Source organism: Rhinatrema bivittatum, chromosome 6 (assembly GCF_901001135.1).
Source record: "Rhinatrema bivittatum chromosome 6, aRhiBiv1.1, whole genome shotgun sequence".
NCBI classification, from domain to species: domain Eukaryota; kingdom Metazoa; phylum Chordata; class Amphibia; order Gymnophiona; family Rhinatrematidae; genus Rhinatrema; species Rhinatrema bivittatum.
In genome coordinates, this window is record NC_042620.1 from 27,723,408 (window position 1) to 27,739,359 (window position 15,952).

Genomic DNA, 15,952 nt, shown 5'->3' on the forward strand with positions numbered 1-15,952 from the left:
TGGGACTCCTTTCTCCGCGAGGGCTGAAAATGAAGGAGGTTAGGGTTGGGAGGAGGCTGCTGCTGCCACTAGTGCCGGGGAGGGAGGGAGAGAGAGTAAATGAACAAGCAAGCATGTGTGTTTGAGATCCTGTATGAAGGTGTGTGTGAGTGAGATAGCATGTTTCTGAATGATTGAGAGCCTGTATATGTGAAAGAGAGTATGTGTGTGATTGAGAGCCTGTCTGTGAGAGAGAGAGCATGAATGTAAGTTTATGATTGGGAACCTGTTTGTGTGAAAGAGTATGTGTGTATGATTGAGATCCTTTATGTGTGAGAGAGATCATGTGTATGTATGATTAAGAGCCTGTGTGTATAAGTAAGAGAGAGAGCATGTGTGTCCGTGTGTGATTGAGAGCTGGTTTAGGTGAGAGAGCATGTCGGTATGTGATTGAGAGTCTGTGTGTGAGAGAAAAAGACAGCATGTATGTGTGTGATTGAAAGCCTGTGTGTGTAAGCATGAAAAGATAGACAGCATGTGTGTAAATGTGTAATTAAGAACCTATATAAGTGAGAGAAAAAGCATGTGTATATGTGAGTGACTGAGAGCATGTGTGTATAGGTGTGTAATTGAGAGCCAGTGTGAGAGAGAGCGCTGGTATGTGACTGAGAGAGGAGAAAGTTCCAAGCAAACCACCTGCTAATTCAGAACAATCTCAGGAGACCTGGATATCAAATGTTCCCACGTATGCAGAGCAAAAACATTTTTGTATCCTTATTTTTCATTACTGGGTCTTTGTGTCTGCTATTTTGAAATATTTTATTGGTATCTAGAAATTTTTTATATGAGTTTTTAATTATTGGATATTCCACTCATCAGCTGTTTTGAAATAATCTGTACTTTTTGTTAGTATGGTTTTACTGCTACTGATTTTATATTTCTTGATTTGTTTTATAAGGATGGGTAATGTTTCTTTTTTCCTTTGTTACACTGCATACAGAGACTCTGGCTTGTTGCAGTTTCCAATTCAGTTTTTGTCTGCATGCTTCTAGTTATGCGTTTTGGTCTCTTTACTCTTTCAGGCCGATATGGTACAGTACGCTTCGGTGGAGTGCACTGTCAACCGGCATTTGGACGCGCGTTTTTGACGCGCTAGCTTTACCCCTTATTCAGTAAGGGGTAAAAGCGCATTGAAACCGCAAGTCCAGCCCCCCCCCCGAAAATAATAGCGCCCGCAACTTGCAAATGCATGTTGATGGCCCTATTAGTCCCGCGCGATACAGAAAGTAAAATGTGCAGCCAAGCTGCACATTTTACTTTCAGAAATTAACGCCTGCCCAAAGGCTGGCGTTAATTTCTGCCGGCGCCAGAAAAAACTGCTTTTCTGTGCATCCTCCGACTTAATATCATGGCGATATTAAGTCGGAGGCCCCAAAAGTTAAATAAAAAGTAAAAATTAAAAAAAAAATAAAATTAAAAATCGGCCCGCGGGTCGGAAGACGGATGCTCAATTATGCTGGCGTCCGTTTTCCGAACCCGTGGCTGTCAGCGGATTTGAGAACTGACGCCGGCAAAATTGAGCGTCGGCTGTCAAACCTGCTGACAGCCGCCGCTCCTTTTACCACGGGCCCTAATTTGCATAGGCCACCCTCCTGAATCGTGCGCCCAGGAGAGTGGCCTGTGTGAGCGCTGGGAGAGCGGGCGCTCGCCAGCTCTCCCGCACGTTTTTCTGAATCGGCCTGTTTGTTAGGTGAGGGTCAGCACATGTGATTCAGGTGAGGTTCTCTGCTGGCGTGTAGTTTCTGTGTAGGGCTCTATAGCAGCCTGACTTGGTCCGTTTTCCTAATAGGAGATGTATTGGTGTCTTAAGGCCTTGTGTAATATTTTCAGTGTTGCCTTTTCTTAGGTAAGGTGGTTACTGTTTAAGTGCTGGAAATTGGTGCTGTTTTGGTGTGGGATGTTTACTATTTAAGGAAACTCCAATTATAGCTATTTTGCTGGCTAACGGGTGGATATGCTTTCCACTTTTATACAACCATAAAAAGTCAGATTAGTCAGTTTGACCTTTTCATTCAGATAAAGCTGAGATGACAAATAAGTTGAATTTATCCCTAAATAATTGTTTTGTTCAAATAGTTAAAACCAATTAAATAAGTTTTGAATTTGAATGTATTTTGCTTTAAAGTACCTGAAAGGCAGAGTATAAATCACACAAATAAATACAATAAATACAATTATATTGCTGCATCTGTAAAAATTCTATAAGAATTTGCTTTACAAATTGTGGCATAATAACTACATGACTATAGTGTACGGTGGACGTCCAGTATGAAGTGCATGAAATAATGTACATTAAAAATATCGATAAATTAGCCGCTTAAATATGGTGAATATTACAAGTATAAACTGTGTAATGACTACTCTTGCTTGGTATTGTACTGTACATCAGAGCTTCTCAACCCACGTTGTGTCGTGGTAGTCAGCCTCATCCCCAGCTCTCCCTCCCCCGGCCCTCACAAGGCCAGGACAAGACACATTGGGCGCAGGTGCAGAAGTACCTTCTACGTGAGGCAAGAGCCACTACGGGCCGTGCACAGAAGCTGATTCAAGGCAGAGGAGCCGCCAGAAAAAGAAGCCCCCCACAGTGCTGCTTCCCAACGGAAAGGAAAAAGGACCTGGCCTGCCAGCTTCTGCTGGAGAAAAGAGGGCCTGGGCTGCCGGACCCCCCCGCCACTGAATAAAGAAAGCTCAGTCTGCTGCCTCCATAGGAAGAAGTTATTGTTGAGCCTGCTGGGGAGCAGGGAGCCTGGACAGAGCAAAAGGGAATGCTGGGGAGGCGAGAGGGAAGATGGCGCAGGGCAAAGGTAGGCAGAGGGAGAGAGGGAGATCTTGCTGGGCAAGGGAGAAGGGGAGATGATGCTGTGCAGGGGAGGAGAGAGAGGGAGATCCTGTTGGCCACAGGAGAAAGAAGGGGGAAATCTTCTGGGCAGGGCAGAGGGGGAGATGGTACAGGGGGTGGGAAGAGAGAGACAACCAAAGGGGCTGGATTAGCCCAAGTTTGAAACTTGTGAGCGGTAGCGCCAATCATCAAAGCTTCAACCCTGCCATCTGTCCATTCACACATCTTTCATAAACACTCATAATTCAATTCGCTTTCATAGTTAAAAACAAAAGTAAAACAATAGTAAATCTTACATTCATTCACCTCATTCACTGTGCTTGGATCAAAAAGACTGGGTGCACTTGCTTGGAGAGTTTTAAAGACCGCCGGTAGGAAATGTAATATCAATGGGGAGTGGAGGCCTGCAGAGGGATGTGGCCACACGGTTTTAAACGTTTTTTTTAAAAAAGGAACAAAATTGAACTGGGAAGTTGGCTTGCAGAATGAAGCCAAAAATCACAAAAATATTGCAAGAATCAAACTTTGCCACTGATCCTGTCATGATCCCCCATCCTACTGTGTATACATTTCTAAACTTGTCTATGTTTTAGGATTTTGTGGACTCTCCAATTTAATTGTTAAAGGGACATTTCCTGGCAGTCTCACAGTCACATGACCAGTGACCGGCAGTAAAATTTTGTTTGGCGCACCTCGAGGATCAAGCAAACTTGAAAGTGTGCCCTGAAATAAAAGAGAGGTTGGCGGGCACTATTGAGGAAAGATTTCAGTAGATCGGCAAAGTTAAAACACGATTTTTTGAGCTTAGCACGACCGGTCATTTCACAGTTTGATCCTGCATCATAAACTGGCCAAGGGTCGAGTCTTCATGTTGCATGTAACAAAATGCATGAAATCTGTTTTCAGGAAGACTGAAATGTACCCCGTGCAAGCAGATCGTTTCTTATCCACACATGCAATTAGAAGGCTTTTTCATCTCCCCCTTCCTTCTCCTGAAAACGTTTGTGAGATTAGTCGGGATGAAGCCAACCCCAATAACTTTCCAATGACATGGGGAGGAAGGTAGGAAGTGAGAACAAATTGAAATCCGAGGCCTCTGGTTCACTTCTTAGGCTCAGCCTTTCGCTGTCTCTGATCTCTGCAATCATTTTGTTTTGTACTGAAATGATAATTCTCTCTTAAAAGTTTCTCAAGCTGCACTGTGCTGAGAATAAAGACCAAATACAAGATGAGGCCAATTTTCAAACTCCCCTGCAGAGTTTCCTTTTGAAAATCCAGTGGCAGGCTGGCGACATGGGGACTCTTTACGCACTCTGCAGGTGCGTAGGATGCAGTGTAAAACGGGCATGGGGAATTTCAAAATGAAATCCGGTCTCCATAGTTCACCGACCCTACAGGGAAAAGTGCACATGCTGTGGATAGTGTGCGTAGTTTTCCCCACTGTGTGCGTGGCAGGGGATGGAATTTCAGGTTTGTTGACATTGGTAAACACCTGTTTATCTGTGGTAATCCCTTTAACATTGCCTCCGATAAGAATAGATACCAAACACAAATTACAAAGTGGCACAGTGACTATTGCACATCAAAAGATTCAGCTGACATTGAGACAAACTCGAAGGGTTACTCAAAATCCATGTGATTTAACTGAACTCTAAACTAGAGCTGCCAGCATAGAATACCTCGGCTAGGATTATTTTGCATTTCGTTGGCTACTCTGTGTGATTGGAGCCTTGTTTTCTCTTCCATAATCATCGTCATATCTCCTCACTGTCCTTGATCTCATTCTTATTTGAAGATTTGACCTTAAAAACCATGAATTATAGCAAATCCTGATAAACTGCCACTAGAGTACAATATTTTCCCCATGCACTGCAAGCACGTTACCAGTGCCAGATATCATACATTTGTTCAAAAATATTCATATATTACCTTTCCCCTTTTAAATGTTATTGCTTTTCTATTTTCATACAAGAGATAGGCAGTGATATAGTTGAAAAACAGATTAAGGGTCAAATGTACTCAGTTTTTATTTTTCTCATAGACACAAACTGGGGGAGAAAAATCTTTTGTAGCACATCAAGCCCTAAATGTATAGGATAACGGAATAGATTCAATGTTGGAAGAAGTGGGCCCACACAGAAAATCACTGGATGATACAGAAATGAGTTACGGTAAGTTTCGCTGGCTTGCAGGACATCCCGCAAACTGGCTCACTCACCCAGCGCTGCCAGCTGAACGCTGCCTCTCCACTCGGCAAGGAAACGCCGCCGCCATCGCTCTGGCCCTGCTCCTAGGCACAGGTGCATGGCTCACACACCAAACTATGAAGGCCCCGTGGCAGGAATCGATGTTCTTGGCATCTCCTGATGACGTCACATGGTCTGGTATTTAAAACTGGCCATGCAACCCAGAACTGTTTCAGCAACAGGTCCCTTGCCTTGTTCAAGCCTGTGCTCCAGCCTTGCCTTTCTCCAGCCTTGCCTTCATCCAAGCCTGCCTTCAGCCTTGCCTTCGCCCAGCCTTGCCCCAACCTACCTCATCCAAGCCTTGTTCTCAGCCTTGCCTGCTCAGTCTTTCTTTCTGGCCCTGTCTGTCTTCTCATGTCTGTCTTACCCTTGTCCTTGAGTCTTGCTGTGCTTTGTCTCTTGGTCCTTTCCTCCCTATTCCTCTCTGTTCTGTCTCTTTTGGCTAGGCCTTTCAACTCTGACCTTTGCTTTGGCTCCTGACTTACATATTGCCTGCTGCATGGATCTGATCCTACTTTTGGACCTTGAACACACCTTGCCAACCACCCGTCCTGACTACTGGGCTGTCCTGGACTCTGCCTTAGCCTAGCCTGGCCAGAGACAAAGGCTGCATAAACTCTGCCTCTACTGTACACCACAGGAACATTTCGCTAGCCGTTGTCCCGAGAAACCAGGAAATTCCATGAACAGAAGAACAGTTGGAAAGTGTTGTGTTTTTGTAAGTATGTGAACCCTGGGCTGAGATGAGAGGTGTCTCTGCCCACAGGGAAGCGCCCTGTGATCCTCACCGTCAGCAGGCATAGTCTCAGTGGCATGGAACACAGCTAGAAGTAGAGACTTTATTATGAAGGAAGGAAAAAGTAATGTCCACAGGGTTGGAGATGTAATAGCACAGTCCTGAGCAATGGGGAATACCCAGAGCGAGGCCACAGATGAGAAGATCCAGTAATGACCCGCGGGGCAGGGTACACCGGGGATCCCCTCTGACGAGTGTAGGCACCTCAGGAATATAGATCCGGTAGTAGCCCGCGAAGCAGGTTATGCCGAGGATGTCTGTACAGTAGATGTTGAAGAACTGGTAGAGATGCCGGAACCCGGAAGTGGCTCCCATAGTGTGTCAATACTCTGCAGCGCAGGAAAACTGAGTAGTTTCTACTGAAGTAAGGCGGTAGTGGCCCGAGGCTTGGGTACACTGCGGGAAATCTTCAATACAGTTCATATAGTAGAAGTCAGTAGAGGTACTCACAAGAGATGGTTCCAGGAGAGAGAGAGACCTGAGAAGCAGGTCTGGTAGCAGGCAGGTAGGCCCTCCGAGGAGCGGATAGCCGGGAACGCAGGGGAGCCCCCGAGGAGCGGGTACTCAGAGCGTTAGATGCCAAGACCTAAGTCAGGAACAGGAAGTCCTTGTATGAGTGGATTCAGCAAGACGGAACTCCTTGCTAACTCGTAGAAGGCAAGGTTAAATACACTAGCGGATTGACGTCATCGGGAGGGGACACCCCCGAGGTTCCCGCCATGACGTGTTCAAAGGAGGCCCTTGCGTGTGCGCGCCTAAGTAATTCCGGATCTAAGATGGCAGTCGGCAGCACCCACACTGTCCCGGGAACACTGGAGAGGTCGGCGGGGATTAGCAGAGACTGCCATTCTTCCCAGACTTGACAGTGCAGGGAGAAAAGAGGTGAGCATGACAGGCGTAACAGGAAGACAGTTTTCAACTGTCCAGCTTCCTTTTCCACAACTGGTGATATGGGTTTCTCTTGCCTTCAGTGACTTCTCCGTCAAACTGAAGCCTTCATTGACTGGAGCTGGGGGCAATTTTATTCAGGATTCACTGTTACATCAGTGTGGGTGCCCTACTATCAGATTGACTATATCCTTGTGATTTTTTCCATCTTTGGCAAACCCTTGCCTGGCCATGTAACTATGGCAACCTTGCCCATCACCATGCAGATTCGTTCTCATCGAGAAAACCTTCAGTTTTATGTGCTACATAAGGCAACCAATCCTCTTGTACTTGAACTGCCCTGGCACAGACTCCATAAACCCTTTATTGACTGGAGCATCTTACGAATCAACAATTGGGGTCCATTCTCTCAGAAGTATTGTGCCGCTTCGTCTTTGCTGCCAGCCACTCCACGCTGGACCATCTTGCCTGAATTTTTGGATCTGCCACTCAGGTGCACATAGTGTTCCGAGCTATGCTATGCGCCATGACTTAAAGTCTTGGCATCCTGCAAGTCTACTGATTGTTCAAAATCTTTGAAGTCTGTCGACATGGAGGTAGAGGCCACTGTCAAGATAGCAGGAGCTGTCCTGAGTCAACATGATGAGCTGGAACCCATAAGGCATGTTTCTCTCCTTTCAAAAGGTCCATATTCTCAGAAAAGAACCAGTCAATGGTTGCTTCTTCAGCTCGGCCCAGAAAATAGAGAATCCTTGTATGTTATGTTGAACCTCCCAAGTCTCCAGAAGGTAAAGATGTACCCTCGATGACTCACCAAAAGCTGAAGGTAAGAGGTTTGGAGAGAGGGCTCAGAAGAGGGGGTACTGTTATGTTTCACATACTTGCGGAACATTCCACGAGCCGGATCACTCACTCTCCCAGTGCTGCCAGCCGAACGCTGCTGATCAATGTGGCAAGGAAACATTGCACCATAGCTCCTGCCCTGCTCCTAGGTGTGCATGTGGAGCATGCACCAAGCCATGAAGACCCTGCGGGGGGGAGTTGATGTTCTTGGAGACTCCTGATGATGTCACTTGGTCAAGTATTTAAATCCCAGCCGTGCAACTCAGATTTGCCTCAGCAAAAGTTCCCTTGCCTTGTTCAAGCCTTTGCTCCAGCCTTGCTCGCTCCAGCCTTGTCTTGCTTCAGCCTTGCCTCGTTCAGCCTTGTCTTCACCCTCTAGCCTTGCCTTCATCCAAGCCTGACTTCAGCCTTGTCTCCAGCCTGCCTCATCCAAGCTGTCTCCAGCCTGCCTTGTCCAAGCCTTATCTCCAGTCCTGCCTTGTCCAAGCCTTGTTCTCAGCTTTGTTTGCTCAGCCTTTCAGTCTGGCCTTGTCTGTCTTCTTGTGTCTGTCTTACCCTTGTCTCGGAATCTTGTACATTGTCTCTTGGTCCTGTCCTCCCTGTTTCTCTAGGTCCTGTCATTTTTGGCTAGTCTTTCTGACTCTGATCTTAGCTTTGGCCCCTGATTTACATATTGCTCGCTGCCTGCATCTGACCCTAGTTTTGGACCTCGACCATGCCTTGCCAGCTATCTGCCCTGACTCCTGGCCTGTCCTGGACTCTACCTTAGCCTGGCTTTCAAGAAGACCTGCTCACCAGCTGGCGGCACAGACCTTAGGGCCCTGCCTGTGAGGAAAGGCTGAAGAGGTTAGGGCTGTTCAGTTTGGAGAAGAGACGGCTGAGGGGGGATATGATAGAGGTATTTAAGATCATGAGAGGTCTTGAACGAGTAGATGTGAATCGGTTATTTACATTTTTGGGTAATAGAAAGACTTCCATGAAGTTAGAAAGTAGCACATTTAAGACTAATCGGAGAAAATTCTTTTTCACTCAACGCACAATAAAGCTCTGGAATTTGTTGCCAGAGGAGGTGGTTAGTGCAGTTAGTGTAGCTGGGTTCAAAAAAGGTTTGGATAAGTTCTTGGAGGAGAAGTCCATTAACTGCTATTAATCAAGTTGACTTAGGGAATAGCCACTGCTATTAATTGCATCAGACAAGCACTACAGGCGTCCCACGTACGACAAAGAAAAGCAGCACAACAGTTTTCCACACGCTGTGAACCCAGTATTGGACACAGCTCATTCTCCCATAGTCCCTGAAGCAGGCACCCCGTGCCGAAACGTGGCCCGTGTCGGACAAGCAGCTCCGTACCCATGAGACATTTCAGAGGTGACGTCCTGATAAGTATGAAATAAAATACCAGTGGGGCGGAAAAGCAGCAGGGGAGAAGGGATTTTTAGTAAAAATTAAAAAATTGAAAATTCCAAAAAAATAAAAAAAGATGTCGGTCAAATTAATAAAAGAATAATAGACGGAGGTCCACGAGAGGATAACTGCAAATCGGTTACCCTCACAGGATCACCTCCGTACAAGATTACCACCAAGCAATTATTCCCTTATATGTTCATGTTGGAGTATTTTTTAAAAGGGAAAGAGGTTGGTTAGTGATTAATTGCATCAGTAGCATGGGATCTTCTTGGTCTTTGGGTACTTGCCAGGTTCTTGTGGCCTGGTTTGGCCTCTGTTGGAAACAGGATGCTGGGCTTGATGGACCCTTGGTCTGACCCAGCATGGCAATTTCTTATGTTCTTAAAAAGGGTTCCTGCTCCTGTCGTTCGTTACAAAATAGGAGTGGAGAAATGGGAAAACACCCACTAATGATCTACAAATGTAACCACTAAAATGCAGCAGTCTCCCTTCAGCCCATGTTAGGCAGCTTCATTAAAGATAATAGGGCTACTGTGGGTTGCCCATGGCAGTGGACAGTAATATTTTAGTAGTCGTCATCATTGCAAATAAAAAAGAATTATGATTGCATATTCTTAATCTTAGATTTTAGCATAACCTGATGCTAGATTTTAGCTTTTGTTAATGATTCTTTTATGGGTGGAACTTGTTTGGACTAGTGCAGGAGTGGCCAACTCTGTCCTGCAAGAGCTACAAACAGGCCCAGTTTTCGGCATAGCCACAATGAATATGCACGAAATATATTTGCTCACCCTGCCTCCATTGTATGGAAATCTTTATCATGCATTTTCATTGTGGCTATTCTGTGGCTTTTGAGGACTGGTGTTGACTACCCCGGTCTGGTTACTTGTGTGACCCCCATGTAGCTTTTTCTGTACTTTGCCTTGAGCTATCTCTGGAATGTACGAAAGCAAAAAAATAAATAAATACATAATTTCATTCTGGAAAGGGTGCAGGGCTGAAATGATCATTATATACACCTGGAGGAGAGAATTTATGTATTATGACTTTCTTTTTCCAGTTATAGGGATGTGAATCGTTTTTCAACGATTAAAATTATCGTCCGATAATGTTAATATCGTCTTAAATCGTTATAGAACACAATACAATAGAAATTCTAACGATTTATCGTTAAAAATCGTTAAATCGTGTTAGTGCGCACTAACGGGAGTTAGTGCGCACTAACTCCCGTTAGTGCGCACTAACAGAAAATGATGCAAATTGATACTTTCCAGGTCAGTAAAGGTCAGTTAGGAATGAATATGTGTTCCTATTTGCTGGCTGCCCTCTTATCTATTGATGTTACCAAGGTTCCCACTGAGGTGATGGTTGGGGGGATGGGAAATGGAACTGGAAACTCGCGAACACCAACAGAAAATGAAACAAAGTATTGACACTTTCCAGGTCAGTAAAGGTCAGTTAGGAATGAATATGTGTTCCTATTGGCTGGCTGTGCTCTTATCTATTGATGTTACCAAGGTTCCCACTGAGGTAATGGTTGGGGGGATGTGAAATGGAAACAGTTGGAAACTTGACAAAAAAAGTAACGTGATGATCATCACTCATGTGACTAGAACTTGTTTGTTTATTATTTTTGTTATTTTTGTCAGGAAGCTCCCCCCTGTCTGTGAAGCCAGCCTCTCACTAGTAATGCAGGGAAGGAGCTGTCTCACCCTTCACCATCCTCCCCCCCCCCCCCCTCACCCACACACCATTTACTGGCTGGGACATGGGGAGGGGAGGAGTGAGGGTCAGGCAGCTCCCCCCTGTCTGTGAAGCCAGCCTCTCACTAGTAATGCAGGGAAGGAGCTGTCTCACCCTTCACCATCCTCCCCCCCCCCTCACCCACACACCATTCACTGGCTGGGACATGGGGAAGGGAGGAGGGTCAGGCAGCTCCCTCCTGTCTGTGAAGCCAGCCTCTCACTAGTAATGCAGGGAAGGAGCTGTCTCACCCTTCACCATCCTCCCCCCCCCTCACCCACACACCATTCACTGGCTGGGACATGGGGAGGGGAGGAGTGAGGGTCAGGCAGCTCCCCCTGTCTGTGAAGCCAGCCTCTCACTAGTAAAGCAGGGATGGAGCTGTTTCAGCCTCACCATCCTCCCCCCCCCCCCTCACCCACACACCATTCACTGGCTGGGACATGGGGAGGGGAGGAGTGAGGGTCAGGAAGCTCCCCCCTGTCTGTGAAGCCAGCCTCTCACTAGTAATGCAGGCGGGATAGGGCACTGCATGCAGGAAGATCACAACACCCCTGGTGTCAGGGTTAGGGCACTGTGTGCAGGAAGATCACAACACCCCTGGTATAGGATAGGGCACTGTGTGCAGGAAGATCACAACACCCCTGGTGTCAGGGTTAGGGCACTGTGTGCAGGAAGATCACAACACTACTGGTATTAATAGGGATAGGGCACTGTGTGCAGGAAGATCACAACACCCCTGGTGTCAGGGTTAGGGCACTGTGTGCAGGAAGATCACAACACTCCTGGTATTAATAGGGATAGGGCACTGTGTGTACATGAAGATCACAACACCCCTGGTGCCAGGGTTAGGGCACTGTGTGCAGGAAGATCACAACACCCCTGGTATCAGGGTTAGGGCACTGTGTGCAGGAAGATCACAACACTCCTGGTATTAATAGGAATAGGGCACTGTGTGCAGGAAGATCACAACACCCCTGGTATTAATAGGGATAGGGCACTGTGTGTACATGAAGATCACAACACCCCTGGTGCCAGGGTTAGGGCACTGTGTGCAGGAAGATCACAACACCACTGGTATCAGGGTTAGGGCACTGTGTGCAGGAAGATCACAACACTCCTGGTATTAATAGGGATAGGGCACTGTGTGGAGGAAGATCACAACACCCCTGGTGCCAGGGTTAGGGCACTGTGTGCAGGAAGATCACAACACTCCTGGTATTAATAGGGATAGGGCACTGTGTGCATGAAGATCACAACACCCCTGGTGCCAGGGTTAGGGCACTGTGTGCAGGAAGATCACAACACTCCTGGTATTAATAGAGATAGGGCACTGTGTGTACATGAAGATCACAACACCCCTGGTGCCAGGGTTAGGGCACTGTGTGCAGGAAGATCACAACACCACTGGTATCAGGGTTAGGGCACTGTGTGCAGGAAGATCACAACACCCCTGGTATTAATAGGGATAGGGCACTGTGTGTACATGAAGATCACAACACCCCTGGTGCCAGGGTTAGGGCACTGTGTGCAGGAAGATCACAACACCCCTGGTATCAGGGTTAGGGCACAAGTTCTAGTCACATTGACTGATCACATTACTTTTTTTTGTCAAGCTACCAACTGTTTCCATTTCCCATCCCCCATATACTGTCAGTGGGAACCTTGGTAACATGAATAAATAAGAGGGCAGCCAATAGGAATACATATTCATTCCTAAACTGACCTTAACTGACCTGAAAAGTGTCAAATTGTATCAATTTCTGTTCGGAAAAAACGATTTTTAACGATTTTTCAACGAAATAATCGTGCCTAACACGATTTTCTTCTCCTGCCACACGATTTCAATCGTTAAGACGATATGGCACACGATTCACATCCCTATCCAGTTATGCTACATTACTGATCTAAGTACATATAGGTAAATTAAATTCTGTGTTAAATACCAAACAGGACAGCGTTTTGCCTTGAGTTAATCACCGCGGCACTGGTAACTTGTTCCTGCAGCAGAATACTGTCACTAGGTTTCCTGGACCAAAATTGTGACGACTGGTGAAAGATCTGTTCGCATTGGTTAGTAAATCTGGTGCACTTGTGAGATGCCATTTTTTTTTTCACGAGTGGAAGGAAGCCAGCTGTGGCAGGCATGCAGAGCTGCCAGAGGGCCCAGCCTGGGCCAGGGAAGGGTTGCAATGGTCGGTACCTTCAACGCGGCCCCTGTCATGACTGGCATTCATTTTTCAGTTGTTCAAAGGGCTCTGCCACATCATTAAAGAAAGGCACGCATGCCAATTTGCCACCATGTTGCCCATCTTCGAGCCGGCTCTTGCTCCGCCACATAGCGAGTCTGTACTCCTAACCTCATCATAAAAAGGGGCTTTAATTATCTCACTCTTACTAATAAAGTTTTAATGAACATCATAAATCTTTTATGGCTGATTCATTAACACAAAATGTGGCTGAAATGGGTTTTGCTATCTAATGCCAAACAGCTCCCATCTTCATGAGTTAAGATAAGAAGCTACAGTTCTACTTGATCTTTTCTATTAAACTGGGAAGCAAAGTATTGCATATAAACCCAGTGGAACTGTGCTCTCTCTATACTGACCTGATGAAGGGAGCGAAGCTCTTGAACGTTAGTCACAAACGGGTCGAGTCCATCCACTCGTTTCTACATAGTAAATTGGTAAGAAGAGTCACTCCGAACTGGCACTGGAATCCGGAGTCCGCACTAGAAATGTGCAAACAATTTGCAATCAGACTTGAACCCGGCAGATTTCAGCTCGGTTCCGGTGGAATGGAAATTTCAGATTTCACCCAGATCTGCTGGACAAACCTATCCAACTTCCCCCAGTGTGTCTGGGGGAAATCCTAAGGAAGTGCGCAAGATACAAAGCAGGAATCCACTTCAGATTTTCAGGAAATCCAAACGTGGATCCAGTGGAACCCAAGGTGGTGTGGGGGTTTTTTCCCTTTTTTGGGGGTTTTTTGTTTTCCAAATCCACTTCTGATTGTACCCTAAAAAAAAAAGGGCATGATGAATAATTTCACAGAATTTCTCACGTTTTCCAGGTTCATCAAACTGTGTGACAAAGGTGTTTGGAAGAAATTCACTCAGCTGAATTCCTCCGAGTAATTTTGCTTCACTTCCTTCCTTGTTTAATAACAAAATTGGAGTCTAAGTCCCCTATTCTGGTTGAATTTGTCAACTGGACAAGCAAGTTGTAGAGTTTCTATAATAGTCATATTAATCTTTTATAACTGCACCACTTCCAGAGTTCATGCATGTACTTATTCCACCACTTTTGTATTATCAAGTGTTCAATGTATAGTAAGCTTATGCCTTTTTCTCTATATTTTGCAGAGATCCCCAATAAATTGCAAGACATGTCCGTAATTAAATTCATGCAGACACAAGAGGATCACTTTGTATCTTTTACATGGCTAATATGAGGTAGGTTATTTTGGGTTTATGGACCGGAAATGACAAAAAGAATCTTAATTATCGGCTACAACTAGTAGGGCACATAAGTACAGGCGTACGGTTCTGTTAGCTGCAAGAACTTTTCCTGTTAAAATCTAAAATCCAATCTAAACTATATGACCGGATCAGCATTAGAATGCAAAAAAATCTTACTGATATGAGTTCACCTCTCTAAGAAGTATCAGGCCCTCTGATCTTCTTTTGATGAGTACAAAGATAGCAAAGGAATGAAAATCCAACATATAATTTGACATCAAGAGGTGTAATCCTTCTGTAAACCCTTCCATCCTCCCCTCCCGCCCACTCAAGGTGGACAGGTGCAGAGCTGGTGGTTTGTGAGGATGGCACAGGATGAATGAAAGAGCTTTGAGGATGAATACACAAAAGGGACCTGAAAGTGGCTCAGAGATTTTGATGTGGTCCATGGAGACGCGATCCACTGCAGGTCGCTTCTCTTTGATAGGCACTCTGCCTAACATCAGAACAGCATTTGGCTGGGAAGGGGGCGACACTACAGAGGGGAACAGGGGGTTAGAAGAGAAGGGTCCTCTTCTCGTTTCATGACCGCTGAGGCTGGATACCATTTTCAACCCTTACATTTGCACAATATGGAATCTCTGGGTTTTTTTTTTCCTTTGAGGAAATAATAATCAGCGGCATATCCAGTAATAGTCCGTTCCTGAGCTGGGATTAGAATCTGAATCCTCTTTCTGATGAGTATACATAAAACCTGAGAAAACATGCACTTTTCATCTGTCAGACTGGGTGAGTGTAGGGAATTAAACAAATAGGGGTCAATTGGAATAACTGACACATATCCTTGAATCTTTGTTGACCTGGAATGATTTCCCCTTCTATATTAAGCCTCTCTGGATTAGCAGGAGTTGGGTTTTGAGAAACGGGACAGTGAGGAACCATTCTTGATGGGCTGAAGGATTGCAAGGGTAATGGCACAGACATTGTGCCATATCAGTGTGAAAGTTCAGCTGCTGGGCTTCAGGCTGTTTCTTCGTCTTCGGGGGTGGCTGTGATGCTTCTCGGAGATAATGTTCAGACCAGTGCTGGTGCAGGGCTGTGTCTGTATCCTAATGTAGTCATCCTAACTTCATAATAGGCAACCAGATAAATTAGTAAATTGATTATTCCTTAGGTGCACCAATCAAATAACTTACCTAAATGAGTACTATTCAATGCAACTGCTGTGGAGCCTTTATATTGAGGGTAATCATATGGAAACTTAAGGCTTGCCCCTTTTGTTCAAAACTCTCTACCTTGGAAAAGGAGCTGGATGACTTTAAAGCTGAATTAGCTTCAATAAAGAGAGTCTCAGCCACGGTACATTATTCAGGAAATAATTTCCACTTACCACTGAATAACCAAAACTCAAGAAAAAAGAGATTTACTGTGGGCTCAGGTAGGATAAGACCTGTAACCCACAGACACCCATTATTGAAAGCTGTGCAACCCACAACTCTATCCCACCACTCACACAGGCCATTAAGGAACTTTAAAAGTATTTCAGTGGGCTCTGGTAGAATAAGACCTGTGTTCCGTAGACACACACTGTATCAAGTGCAACAAGTACAAAATGCCTTCTCTGTATTAAATTCTGAAGAAGTCCTTGAGAAAAAGATTGAAATGTTATCGGAAAAGAGAGAAAAAACCC